Genomic DNA, 21,652 nt, shown 5'->3' with positions numbered 1-21,652 from the left:
CTGTGATGCATCGCTGAGCACCAGACACCCACAAGGGAGCAAGCTAAAATGTATTTACCTGCTTGGAATTTTCCTTTTTCTACAGTGGCTGTAGAAAAGACCCCACCCAGAACACTGTCTCATTTGCATCATGTCTCTAATCGTCCTTTTGTCCCTCAGAAAGCACTCCTGCTGAGAGCTAAGGGAGAAATCCTGTGATTCCTTCATTTTGGTATCTTGCTTTACCGTCTTCATTTCCATTTTTTGTTTGATAAATTAAATAGATAAAAGTGAACATCTCCTGCTTGGAGATGGCTAATCTTGCAGAATGTTTATTCATCAGGATTTGTAGTTTGTCTTCCCATTTTGGGCAGTTGGCACTAGTTTGAGAAGCTAGAAAAAAACCCACCAGATAGCTGCTTTGTTTAGAGCGGAAGAATAATCCGGCTCTAATGGGTCACAGAGGACCCAGTATCCACTTCAGAGAAAGAAAATTATGAGTAGGTAAGTACGTTTTACATCTCTCTCTAGTTTGTGGGAAGTGCTCTGTTTCTAAATGACCCTTATTTCCCATCTGGGCTCGCTGGAGCTAAGGCCAAAGCTATGGCTGCATTATGAACTGCGTTTAACAGCTTTCACTGCTCTCCTGGTTCTCGTCGTGAAACTGGCAAAAAAAGTACAAGGTGGCAACCTGCTCCTGTCACGAAGCGGAGCCAGGTGCCCTGGAAAGCCTGACTAGTCTTGCCCTCTGACACTGGACTGTAGAATGGGCATCTTTGCCAAACACAGCCTGCTTTCCAAACACCACTGCTTCTCTCCACTGAGTTCCCTGCCCTGTAACAGTTATTTTGCCACCTCAAAGGGGACAGCAGTGGTCCAGGATGGTTCTCTGCAGGAGTTGCCACATGCTGGAGAAGACATTTGCAGAATCATTAGCTTTGCCCCAACACTGGCTACTTGAAGTCTCGAATTCATTGCCTCCTTTGCTTTGAGAAACATACTGTGTTTAAAGTCCATGGCCCTAAAGAAAAATAGCTCATAAACTCAAACCCTTTGTAATACATAAGGAATACTAAATGGTTTTAAAAGCTCATGATGCACTACTTTGCAGGCATGAGTTTCTCCAAATGAGAGACTCAAATGCATTTAGAAAGAAAATTAATTACAATGCACAGTTCTAGGCTCACTTAAAGTGACAGCTGTTTTCCTAAAAAGTGGTATTCTGCAAAAAAAAAAAAGTGCTGGACTTTCCCAGCATCAAAGGAATAGATGCATCAGGAGTATAGTTTGGGCAAGCCACTGCTCTATTAAGGAACACACCTGGAAACTATCTTTCAACAACTCATCCAGGACTGGCCTTCTTTGGTCTGCAACCTGTTCTACTTGAGAGAGAGGCCAGACTTTAGCCCTCCTTCTCTCTGACTTGGTGGGGGTTTTACCATCGGTGGTCATCCTATCATGCTGGCCTTTGCTGCTGGGCCCAATACCCTCCCCTCGTAAGGGACTCATGAGGGGAAAAAGGTGATGATCTCTTTATCAGCAGCACGGGGAAAACCAGCCACAGACCACATCTTCTTTAGGAGTTAGCTTTCTTTCGATCTGTTTTTTATCCTAGGTCAGTTCTCACAGTCTGCCTCAAAACACCATATAGCCTTTCATTATCCAATACAAATTTAGCAAGGATTCAGTCTCCTTTCTGAACAATTACTTTAATTGAACAACTGAACACATGACAAGTTATGGAAACAGTATCATTACTACCAAACTTATTCAAAATTTTCTAAGAAAAATTAGGAGGGAGAATCCATCAAATCCATATTATTCAGATCGCCCATTGCTGGAAATTCCTGCTGAGCAACTGACTAGATGTTGGCAGCAACACCCACCTCACCTGACCCTACTGAGTCTTAAAAGAGATTTTGTACACAATGTTGAAAGAAACCTCCTCTATTAGTAGACTGAAATAGTAGACTCTTTATTAAGAGAAAAGTAACCAGTCTGCCATTTTCAATGAGAATGCTATGATGCAATGCTGTCATTCAACAAGAACACTATGATTTGTCATTTGTGCTGTGATATATATTAACTGAGAAAATATTGGAAACATACACCCTGAATTTTTTATCTGGCTAATACTAGGCTTTTCCCAATTAAGCCTGTGGAAGGGTTGTGTGAAGGCCTACCAGAGTTTGCAAGTTGAGCTTCAGCTTTTGTCTGACCAGAACATCTGGAACAAAGGTATACCTAAATTTTAGGTAGGAAGTCCTGAGTGAACCTCTGAAAATACCTATGCACATAAAGAATGAGGAGGGACAGGCATTTCTGAAGATCCTGAGAGATCGGTCTTGGCATTTCCACTGAACGTGGAGGAAACCAACACAGTGCCTCCCTCAGTTTGAGATGCAAGCTGTCCAGCCTCTCATGCGAGCAGGATCTGATGGAGCAAGGTGCTCTGATGAGGAATGGAGGCATTGGAAACAATGCACAGATGTGGCTCGCTCAGGAGGTGAGGGGGACTGAATGCCCATGTGCCATACGTGGGGATTTCAAGCAGAAGGCAGGAAAGACGCCAACAGTTGACGCGAGGCCCTTATGGAATTGAAGGGAAAGCAGGAAAGAAGGATCCTGACTTCTACCTGGGATGGTGCATAGCTAGAGTTCCAGACCTTAGCCCTTGAAATGAGTATAGGTTTAACATTACACCATCATCGATAAAACACTGACGCTCCCAGGACTACCTTTCCTCAGCAGAAGTCCTAACCTAGAGGCTTCTTGGGCTTCTTCATATTTGTCTGGCTTGCAGGGAGAGAGGTGTACACCCAGCATAGCCCTGGCCTGATGTTTGAGGCATTTTTGTGGACCTTAGGTTCATATCCCTTGAGGTGGGGGGATCTAGCGCCTAGTTTTCTCTTCTTTGGGTGTTTTAACCACTAAATTGTAACAGGAGACCCAAGAGTAGCTTTTATGTTAAACCACAACTAACCTTTCCAGCTCCAGCAGGGAGAATGTAAATGACTTAATGTCTAGATCTAAATTTCCTCCTTCTGGGAAGTATGTTCTTATCCTGCAAGAAGAGAGTGTTTCCGAGTACGTTTGCTTCTAACTGTAGACAGCTCAGGAGCTTTCCACAGACTGTGGAAGGACATACTGGGTTTTAGCACTGAAGACTTGGAGTAACGCTGGGGTGTAGCCAGTCCAGATTGTTATCTGTGATTTAGGTGGAATTTTGGTTCTTAAATCACAACTTAGATTGAGTACAGAGGTACAGTACCAGGCCTTTACTTTTTGAGCAAGGAAGCTGGGAATCTCATAAAATCACCAGTCTTAAGGAGTGGATTTCTTAAGTAAAACAGTAAATCTTACAGAAGTCATGATAAACATTCCAGTGTAATTTGATAGAACCTATATACCAGAGAAATTATTTTTTTTTCCATCCCACATCCTGAAAATGCTAATATGCTTTTTATCTGCTAAAGATAAGGTAAGAAATCAGTTTACAAAAGGCCTGAAATATAATTTAATCTTGGTGTGATCATTAGCAAACATATGCAGTTTCAACTACTAGCACAGCTAAAGCAAGCCGGAATCCTTCGTTAGAGGAAGAACAATATTCTGCAATAGTTTCTGTTCTCTTTCCTGGTAGTACTTCATTAGGGTTCATGGGAAAGTAGTTAATATTCTATGAAGTAAAATGATAAAATGTTAGTAATTGACAGATACTACATTTCAGTTTAGAAAAAAATAAACCACACATAGATCTGAAGGAAAGCTTCTGAATACTCTGGAATCCAGTTCAAATTTGTATCTTGGGACCCTAGTAGCCTCCCTCAGTAACTTGTTTCATGTCTTTGTAGTATCTGATGAAACTGTAGGACTTTTTGTGAAAGTGTGGTAACAGGTCACTGGTGAGCATGCAGGTGAAAGGATACAGACTCGGGCTGCTGGATTCAGCAGTATGTCACTTACTGGAACTAAAACTTTCCTTTCTGCTATCTGGACTGCTGGAATCTGTATGAGCTGATAGCATCCATTGTACTATGACTAAGTGGTGGAATTGTCTGTCCTCCAGGAAGAATTCAACAGTGGGTGCTAAATGCTATTTTACTTTATAGCTATCAGTATTTTTTAAACAGCTGCTAAAATTAGCCTGTGCAATGGGCTGGAGAAGACTGTTTCCAAGCTCTATGACAGGTTTCTGAGAACTTAGTGGCTTTGCTGCAGGCACCATGTCTTGTTAGATCTAAATCAGAGAACAAGGATTGTTACGGGATTTGGAACAAATTGCCTAAATTAAGATCAGCAAGAACCCACTATAACCAGAATGGTTTGGTCTGTAGGAATCTGAAGACATGCTCGGTTACTGAAAGTCCAGTAATGTTTTTTGTTAAACAGAATTATGTATGGCGCAAGGTAAAAGCAAATTCAGCAAGCTTTCTTTATTTGCATATTTATTCAACCAAAATCAGAAGAGGTTTATATCTGGGCACGGTAAGCTCCCTGATGTCACTGAGCTAATATTTTATTGTTATTTATTGCCAGACATTTTGAAGGTGAAAGATATCGTTGTGTCTTGGCATACTCTATATTATTTGAATTAAGAGTAGTCCAGCTTTTCAAGAACAGGAAGGAAATGTGTGACAACTGAGAGAAGATTAACCAGAGGAAAGTAACTCTGCAGTGTTATCTTCACAGATGTGGTTTAGATTATTTTATAGAGAAGTCAAAGGTAGGCTATCATTTCTTCTGAAATCAGCAAGTTGGAACATGCATGCCTGGGTAAAATTTGACCCATAGGATTAAGTCTGCCATTGCAAAGAGAAGATTGGTGCTATCATATACAGCCATGTGTACATGTATGTTTAAGAATGATTATACAGATATTGAAAATCAGGTCTACTTTATTGCCCTTCTAAATGCCCTCCCAGGAGCTTTTCTCAACACTGTCAAACATTAAAGACTTTTGTTTGAAAGTGTGGAATTTGCTTTGTATTTCCTTGGAAAGGAATACATCTTTCACTACCACAACCTTCTGTAACCCTCCTGCCCTCCTCACTCCCACACCCCCACACAAAGACACTCCTTAATTGTATTACTGTTAGGCTGACCTCCAACCCCTACTAAAATGAGGACAAGGCTAGTTTTGTGTTTCATGGGATAACAATTTATGAGCAATTAAAAATGAAGAGACACAAAGCATTCATCACAGTCTCAGCTAGACAGGCAGCTGAGGTCAAAGGTTCTAGCAATGAAGTGTGCACAATATATTTTTATTTCTGTTTTCACTAAGAAGGAAACGGGTTAGCTAAAAATTATGGCATGCAGCCTCCAGTTCAAAATAGGTACACTTAATCTTTCAAGACAGTCCATGCTTGGGCAGATAGGTTATGACAGTGCACGCGCACACACACACACACACACTTCCAGTATCCGTAGAAGAATTCCGAACATATTATTGGCAAACTCAAACACACAGTTGCTTAAAATGAGATGCACTGAGTGCCCTGAATGCTTATGCAGCTTACTACTTAGCAGTTATAGTTGTCATCTGAAACATACCTTTTTTGCTGATCCCTAAAGATGAAGTACAGTAGGATTTTATCCCTTTTGTCCATATTTCAGACTGTATGCGGGAGTTCATGGAAATTTCATGTGTTCACATTCCTGAAGCTACTGTAGATAATTTACATAAATATGGAAATTAAGGCTTCCATGTTAGTGTCTGTATCATGGTACTTCTGTGTCTCCACAACTGAAAAAAATGTCCTGTAGACATTTCTTGTTTTGTTTCTGTTATTTAAGATAGACCATACAGTTCCAAACCTGACACTGATTGCTGATTTAAGGTCTGTTGTCTCAGTCTGGCACGAGCAAAAGTATTGGTGAATCATCTATTACATTATGCCATAAATCTGGCTCAGTGTGATTTTGCAATGTGTCATATTTCCAACCTGGATCCAAACTAAAAGCTGAGAGTGAATGGTTTTGAATTGTCATTCTAGGAGGACTCGATCTGCTTGTTTAATCAAAGCACCTGAATGGCAGTGCCAACAAGAACAAAGTGAAGCATCGCCTAATGGGTTCAATTTTGCTAGAACTGTGAATGAATGTGGGCGCATATATACATGTACAGTGCTTGTGGGATTACAGTAATTGAAAGTCCACTTACATAAATAGGGACATTTCTAGCCTTCTGTAGTAATTTTCTATTAGAAGAGAAAATGCAAGTTAAAAATGTATTTCATTTGCATCAGAATCACATCATTTTACAGGTGGATAAATAATGCAAACTACCAAGGGGTGCCTAGAATCTTTGTGCTCTATTTTTGTTGACTGAAATGACACTACAGTTTATTCAATAAGGGATTCTTCTGAGTAAAAAAAAGTGATTTATGTGAAGCATGACATCTTTTCTTCTGAATTAAGCCAAATGATTGGTAAAGAGGGTTGGTATTGATTGGACTATAGAATATGGTTCATTTGTTAAATGGGAGTTTCTTTTCACTGGGGCTGAAAGCCAGTAAATAGTTCTCAAAGAAAACAGGGGAAAGGTAAAAACTCAATGAGACTTTTAGTCACTGCTGGTGACTAGAAAAAAGAAGACTTAATAAGAAAGCAATGTGAGAGATTTAGTGGATTGTGTCAAAAGGATTTATTTAATTTCTGCAATTTTGAGAGCATTCTTCAACAAAAGAGATAATTCTGTCAAAGACTAGTCAGGACATAGACATGACAAAGGAAAGATGCTTTAAGCATCATAAGTATCTATCATGCAAACATAGTCTGATAGGGTTAAGTGCTATCCTACGTGCTAGGCCTAAACTACCCAGGGACATACACACTAAAAGCTGATGGTAGCTGCTCACGTGTTTCTCATTACCAAGTCAGTTAACATATCAGCTATGTTTGGGACTCATACTGCACCAGAACAGTGGCTCCCCCTTAAACATCTCTGAGTCAGCCAGACTGGCAGTGGGAAAGACCTGGTAGGAGGCTCTGGGAAATAATTAGTTATCAATACTTTTTTTTTTTTTTTTTCCCCATATTAAAGGACAATAGCGCATAGACTTGGTTCCTTCTGGCTGACTAGGAGCAGTACATGGAAAGAGAGTAGTCTTTCAGGACTCATAAAAACTTATGTCGTGCAGGGGGCTTATGTGAGATAAAATATGGAAATTATCATAAGAATACTGATTTATGTATATAGTATATACACTGTACATGCATATGTACTATATATACAACAGTGTATATATAGCGTTCTAACTATCATTGCTGTTAGAATGTGCAGCAGAATATGAAATTTTTACTTTCATCTTGGGTGGAGCGAGGCATCAACAAGGCATGCAAAGTCTTTCTCTGAGGAATCGCAAACCTGGTATTAACAATAATCTCAAATTATGAGTTAAAGAATACTTTTTTGGGATGGCAAATTCCATAAGAATTTAAGAATGAAACAATGATAATTTGAATTCAATATTTTGGCTACAGTAGTAGCTAATAGCAGATGTTTATGGAATAACAGAACGGGGAAAGAAATGAGAATACAGCCAGGCCTCTGTGAGTCCTTAAAATTCCATAAAGAAACTCTTCCTACAGCATGTCTCTATTTTATCATTCTTTTCAGGGCAGTTTACATGTTTGGGCTGAGGAGTGTGTTATATTTGTAGAATCACATGCCCCTGGCAGCTGTGGCCTGTCTAAGCCATCAAGGAACCAACATGATGCCTGAAAAGCTCAGGAAGCCGAGACGTGATCTGTCCTAAGGATAGTGGGGATGCCTCTTTCCACCAAGGGTCTTTCAGATCCCGGCCAGAGGAATTCCTGGGATTTATCATGCAAAATGGGAATTTGGATGTTTGGTATTAGATTACGTTGGATGCTTGTGGAGCTCTATTATGGATGTGTCCTGTTCTCTGTAGCCTTTATAACTGCCTTCTTTAGCTCAGTTAAGGTTATGGTAAGGTTAAAGTCAAGGTGAGTCTGCATGTTTCATCTTCTTTTCTAGGCACAGAGGAAAGATCCCTCAAATTCTCTGCTCTTCTATTTTTGGCAGAATCCATGAACATTTTCATACGTCATTTAAAGACTGACTGTGGGGGAACAGTTTGTTGTTATACCGGCATGGTGTCTGGACCTTTAGCACTGCCCAATGCAAGTGTTCAAGAATTTTGTGCTAGTCTGAGAATAGATTAATGATTCTTTCTTCTTGCACAGCAAAAACTGCCTCTGGTGTCTTACCAGATTGCAAATTGCAGTGGCTACAAGAAAATCTGTTGCATGCATTGCCTTTAATGAGTTTGTATCCTGTTCTATTGGAATTGGAACAGCCTACTTACAAGGAGAGCTTGGGCTGGGAGATGATTGGTGACAAAACTTGGTGACAAAGGTCACACTTCTAACTGACTTCCAGTTTCTAGGTGAGGGGCAGGGCAGATGATAGTACGGTGGTGCAATGTCAGTAATGGGTCGTACTGCCTTGATTGGGTTCTGTGGCAGTCTGTCCACATATGGGCTACGTTCAGTGCTGTTGCTCTGGCTGGTGCAAAGTTGGACTGCATCTGGCAAGTCTTGACAAAGGAATAGCCACTTGTCTCGATCACTAGAAGTTAGCAAGTGTTTTTTTTTTTTTTTTCAGGATGGCCACTAATATCAAAGAGGTATTTTTAGGTTGTGGGTGTGTGGCTGGATTTCTTTTCCTAGGTACTTGTTCTTATTGTGGCCATCTACCAACCCGCTCAAACTATCTTCCAGTGTTTGCATCCTGCTTCTGTCTGGGATCAAAGTCGGCAAGGAGAATATTTTTCTGAAGGTCACCACAGCTAGGTTTAGTGCCTTGTTCTGCTAAGAAATGACTGTGAGGCATGGATGGAGGGAGGGCTGGAGAGCTGGGAGAAGGCAGGGAGGGCATTCTGCAGTTCTCCTGACCAAGAGAGTAGGAGACATCTGATATCGTCTAGAGAGAGCTCCCCGGGAAACCTCTGATCTGATTATTTATACTGAGCTCATCGGGACAGTGTCGGAGGGTATCAAGAGGTCACAGGATATTAGTTAAAGCATCACCACATTTTGGGGGGATTAATTCTGACATTATGCTTTCTAATGTGGAACACTTCTCGTTTAATTGAGTTAATAAATTCAATCAAATGTTAACATTTGGTCTGCAAAATAAGGAATCAAGTCTCAAAAGCATCTTGATAAATGACAAGAATCTTAAATAGGTGGCTCATAAATTATAGATGCATATATTTACAAACACATACACATAGACAGTGGTATGAACGTGCCCTTTAGTAAATGAAACACTGCACACCCTAAGCCTGATTTATCTCTTCGGTGGACTTTGGAAATAAGTTCTTGGACAATGCTGACTGACCACTATGTGGGCACCTTATGTACTTCTCATGTAGCTGTGCTAAGTCTGTTTCACCTTGGGCTTAGCTCAGGCCACTTCACACTTTTGCAAAGGCTGGACACAACCCCCCTGACCAATTTTTCTCCAGATAAGAAGATTTTGGTGTAACCTAAGGCTGAATATTTTGTTGGTAGTGTTAGAGTTTACACAGTGAAGAGCTGTGAAGTCAGGAATATTAAAATGTTTGTAGAATTGACAAGCACAGAGGGAGCTGGGTGTAAAACAGAAAATAAAATCCAAATCCTTCAAAAAAGCACCCTCTTCCACTAACTCTCATTCTGTATGGAGAGTTTTGCTCTGCATCTCCCCCTTTTCGACTGCTTGTCTGCTGGGCTGGTGTTGCAGTAGCACCGTCCCTGAGGCTGAGATCTGGAACAAGTCACAGATGATCCTTGAAGGCAACGGGAACTTCAGCAGGAGCTTCTGGGGAGCTGAGGGTGTTTGAAAATCAGCTGGCTAGTTTTTAAAAATCCTGCCCTAAATATTTACAAAAACTATGTAACATTTCACGCCTCTCCGCTGTCCCTCTTTGTGGCCTTGATGAAAAGCATCACAAGAAGAAGTGCCCTGGTCCTGACTGGTTTCCAAGTCTCATTAAGTACAATGGGTTTGCAAGTGTTTCTGTACATACCGGCTGCACTACATCATCCCTTGCATTCCTGAGGCTGAAAGCTGCAGAAGGCAGCCAACGGGGAGGGGATAAAGAGCACACTTTTTGAGACTCTCTTTTCCCAGCTTCTATTCTTTGCTCTAACCAAAGGAATGAAATCGCAAAGCCATTACCTCATTTCTGAATAGTTTGGAAGGCAGCTCGCTTCGCTGTTTCGAACTCGGGGGATTTTTCAGTTGCATGGAAGAGTGGAAATTTTGTAACTCATTTTTGTTTGTTTGTTTGTTTTATAAGACTCACACTTCATCACAAAATGAACGTGAAAGGGTAGGGAGTTGGAAGTTGAAATGCGAGAGTTTGCAGGGGCTTGTTTCCCAGAATTTGATTACAGGCATATGTCTCCCCTGCGGCTTTTAAGATTTTAGTAGTTAATTTTTTCTAGAATTTAGATGATACTCTCTCTTTTTTGCTGCCCCCACGTCTCTTTTTTTGAATACCACCTGAGTTTGGTAAGGAAAAATCATCTTTGGGATTTTGTGAGGCTTTCTCCTAAATCCTCTGCTTTAATTTGTTTTCTTCAAATTGCTCAGTACTAAAAAATTCAGCACTAAGAGGAGCATCATATGGAGAAGCTTTAATTGTTCAAGTAAAATAACAAAGTCTCACCTGGACATAATCACAAATGGGGTAGTTTCTTTGCACATGCTATCTAATTAATTTAGTCTTTCCAGTGAAATTTTTTTCCTTGTATGGAGAACCTCAAAATATCAGACAAACCTCAGTGCATGTCATTAAATCATAATTAAATCAACAGACATTCTCACATCAGAGCTGGTGCTTGGAAATGGTCTGGGCTTTGTATCCATTTTATACAGGATACCCCTTTTATGGGGATCCAGGCTGAGCTATCGGGTATCTTCTGCCGGTTGGTGCCATAACAAAGCAAAAGTCATTTTGCAGTGCGAGGCAAAATGAAAGACTTCTTCCTCAGTTGTGTAGCTTCTCTTTTGGCTGAGTGTTTATGGCAGCCCTGACCCGAGTTCCACAGTGTGCTGGACGTGCAGAAGCTCCTGTGCCTCTGTGGGTGTGTAATGCTTGGGTGCTGCTGACCTGGTCCAATATACAGACCTTCATCCTTTTAATGCTTTGCAAGTATGTTGGCTTGACTTATCCATCTTCCCAGTCTCTTGTCTGAGAGATGTGTGCCTCCCATAGCTCAACACCTGCGATGTTATTTGGAGCGTGGATCCCTCTTCTAGCCCACCCCTCTCTCCCATGCGCTGGAAGATTCAATGACCCGATGCTTGTCCCTCAGCAGATTACGGTCTCTTTATGGTTAGACATTATCAAAAATATTTACAGACCCTACCAAAATTTCCTGCTGTGCTGTTATAGTTCATCTGTCCTTTTTCGCTTTTTATACCACCTAGTTAAATTTCTTCTCTATTGCATCTATATCATGCAATAAATTAAATGTTGTGTAATATGTACTTAATACTTTGCTTCCCATCAGCAATATGGTATAGTTTGCCAAGCTCTATCTGATTGTATGTGTGAAATCCAATGTTATGTAGCTGTTTTTGTAAAGGATAAGATTCTACTGAGGTAGAAGGCCTTGTACAAGGTCTGTGTATCAGTCTTCAAAACAGCCCTTTGGTAGGTCTTTAACAATGTAGAAATCTTAAGCTGAGTCACTAAAATAAGATACTTTCATACTTCTACCTATCGAGAGGTACAATAATGAATTGTGCTAAAGATGTTGATATCAAAGTGTTTTTCATACATTAAGAGATGTATTTTAGGAATGTACAAGAGGAAATAACATCTTATCAAAACAGTGGTGTTCTGATTATAAATGTCAGGTGGCTAGAGGAGAGAGAAAAAATGTTTGTGAAAACATTTTTCAATGGAAAATCAGTGACTGAAAGAAAGTCTAAAACATCAGAAATCCAAAATAATACCTCTTTTGTCCTTCAGTTTTTATAAAAAGTTCAATTTCCCAGATGTAAAGAAACAGCTTTTAAAAATTTCATTTTGAAACAGGTTTTATAACTTGTTTACACATGCAAGTGCCTTTGATTTTTTTCTACTTTTTTTATTGAATATATCTATTAAGGCTTACATATATGATAGTTATAATAAACAGTTACTACTGGTTAGTAACTAACATATACTGCTACTATTTTTACACAACATCTGAATATTATTTTATGAAACAAATAACCATCAGAAAAGAATTGTTTCATGGAATGTGTTTATTTTCCAGATTTGTCAGTGTTTGCCTACTCATCAGGTTCAGAGTGATGGTTCAAATTAAAACACAAACCCTCAAAATCACAATAAAATTTTCAATTATTTGAAACACAAACCCTAAAAGTCACAGTAAATTTAATCTGGCTATTTTGGCTTTGAATCAGAAAACCATATCCATAAAGCCATTAAAATTAACCTCATTTAAAAGCCTATGCTTACGTGTGTTGTTGAATTGGAGATCCTAGATATGGCACGTAGCAGGTGGAGCCTCTGCTTTTCTAAATTTTAGCCAATTTGCTGTGGAAGAAAAAGAACTAGGCAGAACATCTTTGTTTCAGTAAGTGCCAAAGTATTTTGCAGAATTTTAATGGTTAAAACTTTAAGAGAGTCACTCTCCCGTATCCAAACTCCTGTTGAAAAAGTCAACTTCAACACAGTTTTCTTCATATGAAAATTTTAGAAAGATTTTGCTTTCACTCCCACCCAGAATAAAAACAAGTGTTAAAACCTCATGAGTTGTCATTAAAAGGAAATGTTCCTTTAGCTTTGGTGGCAAATCCATGTTTCCTTCAATGAGTGCCATTAACCACACCCCAAAAGTGAATCCAAAGGTATAATTATCGCTGTTTGCAATAAAGGTAGAACCATCTCCTTGTGAGTTATTGATGTAAAACCTTTAGTATAACTTTCTCCTCTCAAAGGCCTTGATCCATCAAGGAATTTCAGAATATGCTGAATTCAAGTGCAGAAAGTAATCTAATATTAATGAGATTACTCCCATATTTTTTTAAGCTTAGACATGTGCTTAAGTTGCACTGGAACCAAAAAACTTTCATTCGGGGAGCTATGCTACAAAGTGTAAGACCAAACTCTAGCACTGGTTGTAAAAATTGAGTGCGTTTACTCTAAAACTAGTAAAATGTCTTCTTAATAGATGCATTTGAGCTGAGTTTATGTATAGCATGCGATGTTGACTCCTTGAAGATGAAGTAATAGCAGCTAGATAGACTGCTTCCCATATCATGGTTTTGAGCTGTCCTCTGTTTGTGCTTACTGTAAAAGTATCTTGTACAAGGGGGTGACAGAATATCTGAATGACAGCATTATATAAACGGTGCACACCAACACATAGGCCATTAATAACATATGAACCCTGCAATATTTTGTCGTCAGTGTTTTTTAAAAGGACCTTTGCTCTAACCCTTATAAATAATGCCGACAAAGACACATATTCTTTTTTTCAATACACTTCTCATCTTTTCTCACACCCAGCGCTAAACTCTTGCTACTCCAGCTAGCAAAGCGTAGGAACAAGCTGTATATGAAGGGAGACATATTAATGGTATAAAACTGTAAACAGTGCAGATTAGTGTACTTCTAATAGCTAAAACTAGTGTACTATTTTTCATTTAAAAGTGAGAAAGGTGTCCCAGGATACCACAGTGCAGGAACACAAGTGGAAGCCATTTGGTTGTAACCAAATGTTGTATAATTTTAGCTGTCATTACTGAGTATAACTCTTCCCACAGCATATTTTCCTTTGAATCATGACTGACCTTCAAGACTGTCGATGCACCCTTTCTGCCACAAAAGCCCTTTTGTCTGTGTGTGTGTGTCCATTCTGCCCATTTCCTCCTCGCAGTGAAAAACAACCGCTCGAGTTTTTCTTGTTTTTGTTTGAGAATCACAATTTGATCGAAAGAGATTAAATAAATCAGCAAGTGATAATATGAAGCCATTAATACAACTTTTCTGCTCAAGTGGTTTGGCAGCCTTTATCTGCTGGCTTAAACTTAAACAATTACAGGCTTCCAGACTAATTACAGTGCAGAACATTATAGGATTTATGAAATTTGGCAGCTATCACTTAAAAAAAGGGGAAGGAAAGGAAGGAAGAAAAGTTCATAACTATCCATTATGGAAATGTCCTGAAAGTTCATCAGAACAGAAATAATATACTACTGGTAAAGCCCTTCAGCAGCTCTGAGCATCTTGACTTCTATTTGTACATTTTGTTCATTTTTCATGCTTCATAAGCAAGTGTATGGAAAACGCTGTGCAGATCTTATGCCAGCAAAATGTCTTCTATACTATTTAATTTACAACTTCAATGTCTTAATTATATTAACTAATACACAGCCTGTAAATAAGTTGACAGTTGTCTAGTGAAAATCCTGCTGTAGTTTCCATCCTTTGCCAGACAGAGCTCTAGCTCTTGTTGCTGGAGACAGACTACAGCAAGGAAAACCATGGGGATGACTAGCAGGTGGCAGAGCATTTACGGACTGGGAGAAGCAAAAGTGGCACCAGCACATCCCAGTGCTTCTGCAGAGGAACCTGCAGCTGGGGGTGCTGAACCCAGGGATGGTGGTGACTGGGGACCAGAGCGAACTGGCTCCACAGGAGTGCTGTGGGGGCACGTCTCCTCCCAGCCAGGGATGTGGGTCGTTTAGTTTGTCAGCTAAACAGTCAGAAGGCCAAACACCACAAATACAAGGAGGCTCTGGTCTCTTTTGGATCAGGGTAGGGGCACATCAGAGTCATTTTTTGATTTATGCTGATTAAAGTCCAAGAGCAGTAGCTGCAGTAAGGGCAAAAATGTTTTTTTTTAATGTAGCAGTGATCACTGCACATTTCAGACATCACGAGTAAGATGTCCCCATGAGATTTCCTTCAGAATATGATTTAATATAATTATTATACTGATTTCTGGTCCTGTAGGGCTGCAATATTTGAGGGACTGGGAAGGTTTTCTAAACTGAAAGTAGAGATCCAGTTGTAAAATATGGCTACAGGAGCAAAGGTTTAAGAAAAAACCTAAATTATGCCAGAGTGGGCAATGCATCATGGGGTGACATATGCTTCCAGGCTGAGGAGCTGTATGACACCTATGGAGTTCCTGCTCGTAAGGAGAATACTACTGGTGGATGGCATTGTGTCCATACCTTCTGCTCAGGAAGATCTCCAATTGTAAGAAGATCCTTGTGAACTTTTTCTGTCCTTAGGATAACTTTAGTTGATGAACATTCCCTAGAAAACATGCTAAGAAAGCAGTCTCATTTATAGTACCAGAAATGTAATTTCTGCTCTGCATTGGCGTTTCATTCCTGATAAAGCAAAAGGATCTCATACGTGGGGAAGGGATAGCAGATTCATCTTCTTAAGTAAGACCAATCTTCTTCTGCTGAGGGAGATGACAACTACCACCACCTGCCACAGTGATTTTTTTGGTAATTTACCTACCTGCATGCCTTAAGAACCTGTCTTGAAAAGCAATTTGTTTTAGTGAGTGTCATTAAATGATATTGCACTAGACTTGTAAGTAAGCAAACTTGGTTGGGCCAGTTGTGAGACAACGGTTGGCAAAGGCCCCATTTGTGACTGTCGCTGCGATGCACCAAGATAACTAGGAGCCCAGCTACCCCCTGCAAAACACAGAACAACTTCAAGGCTCAGCTTTAAGCTGCTTTTATTATTCTGGTTTGGGCTATGTGCTGGCTAGGCACTATGTAAATGCTGAGTGTTTTTCCTACACTGTCTCTCATCACTGGTTTTGCCAGAAGTGATAGGTGGGAGTCAACAGGACGACAGCTAATTCAGGAAAAACATGGGCTGGCATGAGTCGGGTTCTGCCCCACAGACTCTCCATCGCTGTCAGTCTGTATTGAGGCAAAAATTGCCCAGCACTCTTTGAAGCTATCCAGTCCTCCGCTCTGTTCTCTCTTAATCACCAAACTCCTAGGCATTAGTCTCACTTTTTTCCTGTGATTAATTAAGCGATCATCTTCTTTAAAGATTTATTTCCTTTTCTGAAAAAATAAAAAATTGATGGCATTTTTTTAATGGAACCTTAAGATTTGATCAATGTCCACAAATGCTATAAGAATACGGTAGGCAAAGCAACAATTTTTAAATCGATCTTTTTTTTTACATCCATCTCATTCCTCCATGGAGGAAGTTCACAGATAAAAACTAAAATCCAGGCTGAGGTGAATATAAAAACAAACCATGCTTTTAAAAACACACCCGTAATCTGATGATCAACACTGTAACTGATTCCACACAGACACTCCAGTACCGTTCCTTGGGGCAAAGTGCCTTGAATTCTTGCTGTGATGTATACACATGCACGCAGGCACACACATGTACACAGACACACACATGTACATACATAAATACGCACATGCGTACAGACACACATGCTTATAGACACACATAAATGTTTAGTTTGAGAAGTATTGCTAAAGAGCCACTACAGTTAAGTAATGTGATTCCTGATTGAGTAACATAAACTTAATCCAGCTAGATTTAATCTGGCTAATTAAGGTTAATTCAAGTGAAGGTAGGTTTGCCTATATTTCAGCATGGTGCACACTCCAGCACGTGCTTTAAAAAACCACAGACCTTCAGTGTGATCTTATGTTGCCAGTTTGTAATGAAGTGTGCTTCACCATGTCTTGAATGCTACTACAGCATGTGCCAACTAAATTGAAGGTAATATGAGTAAAAGTATCCACATGGCTTTGTATCTGCAGTGCTCTTCTATATATTCTGATATGATCCATGAACGTATTATGAGGCCGAGTGGATCTAGATTCTTATAAAGTGCCATATATTTGTTAAAGGATATTTGCCAGACATTTGTTGAAAGAACACGAGTGTGTTCTTTTATTGCCGAGGTTTACATTAAATAAGGCCATAACCCACCAAAAGCATAGACAATGCCTAGATATATTACATAGTGCATGTTCAATGAAGACTACTCATGAACCTCCTACTCTGCTTAGTCAACAGTTCTTCTGATCTGCTTTACATGCTGCATTTCATACCGACAGCAGAGTGCTGATGAGGTATAATAGATAGATTTGCCAGACCTGTCTAGACTCAAATCTTTTCCCAGTGTCCAAGCCAGGATTGGCTGAAACATCAGATATGAGCATGATGCCAGTGGATCCCCTTTCTTTGCCACCCCAGCACAGAGTCTTTCTGCTGGCCTGTTTGTAGGGAAGATGGGAATTGGTGGGGCAGGGGACGTGCCAGCTAGCTTTTCTCCTCCTGAGAAAACAGTATCCTGTCCTCCCTCGTGAATGCTGGATCCAAATTCTTCAGTTCTAGATGGTCCAAGTTATAATCTTAACTTGACACATGACAAACACTCTGAAACACAGATTGCTGGAGCCAAATATAGACATCTGGGAGTCTGAAAAAAATGAGAGAGAACTAGACATGTGCTAGTGGCTTTAAGACAAATGCTAATAAAGGAAACAAACGTGATGATTGCCTCTCCTGGAGGATTGCAGGAATCAAGCCCAAGCCTCAAAAAAGGTGCAAAAGTTTGGGAAAGAGGATGAAATAGATGATATGTGACATGACAGAATTTTTAGCAAATCTAAAACTTGAAAGAGCTCCAACCCTCACAAGGCAGTATTCAGATTTCTCTCAGTTTACATTGTAGATTATACCATTTCTTCTTTTGTGCGATGGGAATTGGGTCCTTTCACACGGCTTACCTCAAACTCAGGGAGGCCAAGGGTAGGACAGTTCATGGCATAGGGTCCTGTCATGCAAGAGAAAGTGGGTGATGGTCAAATCTGTGACGGCTGGAGAAAGTCACAGTGACTGGGAGTAGGGGTTTGCTTGCAACCTACTGCCAGGGTTACGTTTTTGATCTAGCTAGGACAGGACATTAAGAGATCTGTGTGCTTGAAAATGAAGCATGTGCAACATAGAAGTTCCTTCTGTTGTTTCCTGAAGATTGAAGTGGACTGCTGCGTGGAATAAGGTTCATTTCTCAATGGTGTTTTGATGTATTCTGTATGATGTAAATTAGCATTGGTTAGACAGCATACAGATTTGAAATGAAGGAAGAAAGCCCCACATGTAAAACTTCCTATATATAATATCTTCATGCAGCGGAGACAATGACCAAAATTTTAAAGCCAAGTGAATAATACTAAGCTCCTGAAAACATACCCAGGCCCATAAATAGGACATGGTAGTGAATACACCCAGTTTCTGTTAACTTCACAGAAGGAAAGCTGAGGATTGGCTTTGTTTAAAAAAATATATCAGCTATCATTTCAGGTTGCCTAATCAGGCAGAGCTTGTGGCTGCAGGCTTCACAGTTCTTAATAATCTACTGCAGGAAGAAAAGCAGAAGAACAGGAAGCAAATGAAGGTGCAGAAGAAAAGGGAGAGAGAGGTGAAGGGATTGGACAAGAGAGAAAAGCATGCGAAAAAGGGGAAATTGCATGTTGGAGACCGTGAACTGGGAAGAGAAAAGAGAAACAGAAGAGCGCAAGCACAGATGATGAAAGAAAAAGCTGGAGGAAAATGGATGGGCTGCAGTGAAGACAAGAGAAAGAAATGATTGAAGAAAACCCACCCAGGGACTCTTGCCAGTCATGGACAGCACAAAGCAGTGACCCAAGGGAAATGATTCTGAATCCGACTGGGAGACAGTCAGAGCTGTGGGCCTCTGCATGGGATTTTGAGGAAGGGACCTTGCTGATTTTCCTGAAAAGTGGGTCGCCATGGGTTTTAAATGTGGAAGAGCATATATGAAAAGGCATTTTTGATCCCTGTCAGAAGACAAAAATTGGAAGAGGACTTGAAATGTACCATTCTGTATAAGGTGTCAGATAGCAGACAGACAGAGAACAATTAAGACTGCACAAGGCTCTCCATCAGCAGCGTACAATGGGAATAGGATTTTCTTTTTCCCCGGATGTCAGCCTAGCCACTCAGGCGAGACGAAGAGAATTTCTTCCACTTAAGAAATCCTTTGTTCGGGAAAGAGCTGTTCAGGCCTCTGTTCTCTCCCCAGCCAAATTGTATGTAGTTTTCACAGAGAAGACTTCACTTTCGGAGGGGCATTGGTAACCAAACAGCTTCTGGACAAAGTGCAAAGTGCAGCAAGTCCGGAGTATCCTTGGAGTCTGACAGGAAGGCTAAAGAATGAACGGAAACATTTTCAAATGCAAAAATGTTGATATTTATTCTTGCAAAATTTGCCATAGTGATTTTTGTCCTCTGAACCTTGCAACAGCAGAATTCATGTTTGTTTTCCCAGTCCTGTTCATGTTTTTGTTGAATCGTGTTGACTGTATTCTCAATACAAGAAAACCGCATGTAAATCTGTATAAAACCTGCCTAGATCATTCCCATGAAAACTATTTAACTAGACCATGAATAGCCAGCATCAATGCTAGTTTAGTTACATCTTTTCTTTTCTGCTGGTATGCAATACTGCATATTAAAAAAAAAAAAAGTGGTCAAGCTGTTCAACAAAGAAGGAAACTAGGCATCCCCACTACTGGCATTTTTTTAGCCTTTGCTCACTGAGATTAAAACCACTGGATTCAGCAGTAATCAGTTGTCTGTCTGATTTTTTCCTCTTGTGCCATGAATACATATGTGCACATACATGCAAAAACACTGGAATGTACATGCACACATGTGCATAGACACGCGTTCACACACACACAAACATACAGAGATGGAAACTTGGAACACAGACTTTATCACCCAACTAATTTTACCAATTTAGTAAGCTCTGTGGATTTTATTACCCTGCTGATACTATAGCAAAAATACGAGGTTATCAATTGACATGTTTATGTGTAAAACATTTAAAGACTTGTAAAATTATTATACCAAATGTATGACTTCACAGCTTGTGTACATTACTTGAAATTTCTTCTTCATAAGGGTAAAAGAAATCCTGGATATAGTTTGGAATACAGAGGTACTGCAAGCAGCTATCTTTCCATTTTACTTTTATTTCACTGTGGCTATGTGTAGTGTCAGTATTTACATGTAGTGCCCTGTTTGCTCTTACAGCCCAGACTAGTCTCACAACTGGGTTTGACACTAGATTCTACTCAGTGGAAGGAACGAAGCGTGTCCGTCCCATCAGTTCAAGAAACCGTGTAACTAAAATGCACACTCAGGTCTTTTTATCATAGTCTAAATGCAGAAATGCTTAGAGGTCCATTCTGTCAGCAGTATCTCCCTTATTGGGTTACTGATTACTGGTAACACACCTTACACGAATCTGCATCTTAAGATTGGTTGGAAATTTCACCTGTTGCATACAGTAGCTATTCACTTGTTAATGGGGTGTTTCTCACCAGGATCTCTTTACATCTGTGCCCCATTGTCTGCCCTCACTTCCAGTTCATTTTCAAGTGTAGTATTATACGCTGGTTCAAATTTGTGGGCTTTTAAATGGTTTGGTTCCTCAACACCCAGCGATACCTCCCTTCATGTGTGACCAGGAGGCCGAGATCAGCAGAAGGGGATGAAAACTGTAACTTGCTTCCCAAGCTGTCCCATCAGAATGTGGGCTGGCTGGTTGGTAGGTCACAGAGCAAAGCTTGGGTTTTCTTTGAGTGGAAAAGAAAGAATGGGCTGTGTTGATTGATAAGGGGGCTACAAATGCTTGGTGGGGGGAAGTGGAAGTTATTTTAGTTTTTTGGATACTATCTCTAATTTAGAACTTCATTTTTGAGTGTGTGTTCAAGAGTCACATGGCTGTATTCATAAATACATCAAGTGGATTCCAGAAAAAATTAGCAATTAAGCAATTAGCTACAGAACTTGTATCTGCAAAAGCTTTTTGCTGCACATATTTGACATTCTTTTGCTGGCACCCTGTGCTTTGTAGTCTGAATGTCTTTACACATCCTGAAACTGCCTCTTTCTAATCCTTCCTTATTTTCATCAATTTAATACAAGTAAAGTTGTGTGTTGCAACAGAGAAAACCCCTCGAGTTCTGCATTAGCTTATTTTTTTCAGAACCAGACTACTGTTCCCATTGCCTCTTATGACAAAAAATATGAAGCGCACAAAGGACAGGACCAAAAGTCCAGGTTTAAGCAGAATACATGCAGTCATAATTTTTCTTTGACAATTAGCAATAAATGCTGGATGCAAAAAAAAAAAAAAAAAAAGAAATAAAATTTGAAAAAGGAGGAGAACAGCCAGAAAAGAATATCAAGTGTTTTGTATTCTCTCAGTTATCTGCTACTACATTTGTACTGCATATTTACTAAAGCCAGAGCTGCACTACCCAGTGCTTCTCATTTTAAAACAATCATTTATGGGTGTTAAAGTATGCCTGTGAAAGCAGAAGTGTACTATGTCAATCAAAGCTAATCACTGGTACAGGCAAAGTGCTTTTGTTGGCCTCCATGCTCTAAGCCGTGCTTCCACATCTGTGTTTGAAGAGATTAGAGAGGTGCTTCATACAAGAACTGTATTAGTTAAAGCTGATCGACAGTATTTGGAATAAATCATGAAAAAGTTGAGTGCCAGAAGGAAAGGCATGGCGAGCGAGTTTGAAATGGACTAGGGCTAAATCCGGCTCCTTCCCACCCTTCCCTCCCCCAGATGC

This window comes from Buteo buteo, chromosome 15 (genome assembly GCF_964188355.1).
Source record: "Buteo buteo chromosome 15, bButBut1.hap1.1, whole genome shotgun sequence".
NCBI classification, from domain to species: Eukaryota; Metazoa; Chordata; class Aves; order Accipitriformes; family Accipitridae; genus Buteo; species Buteo buteo.
Note: the sequence above shows the minus strand (reverse complement) of the source record.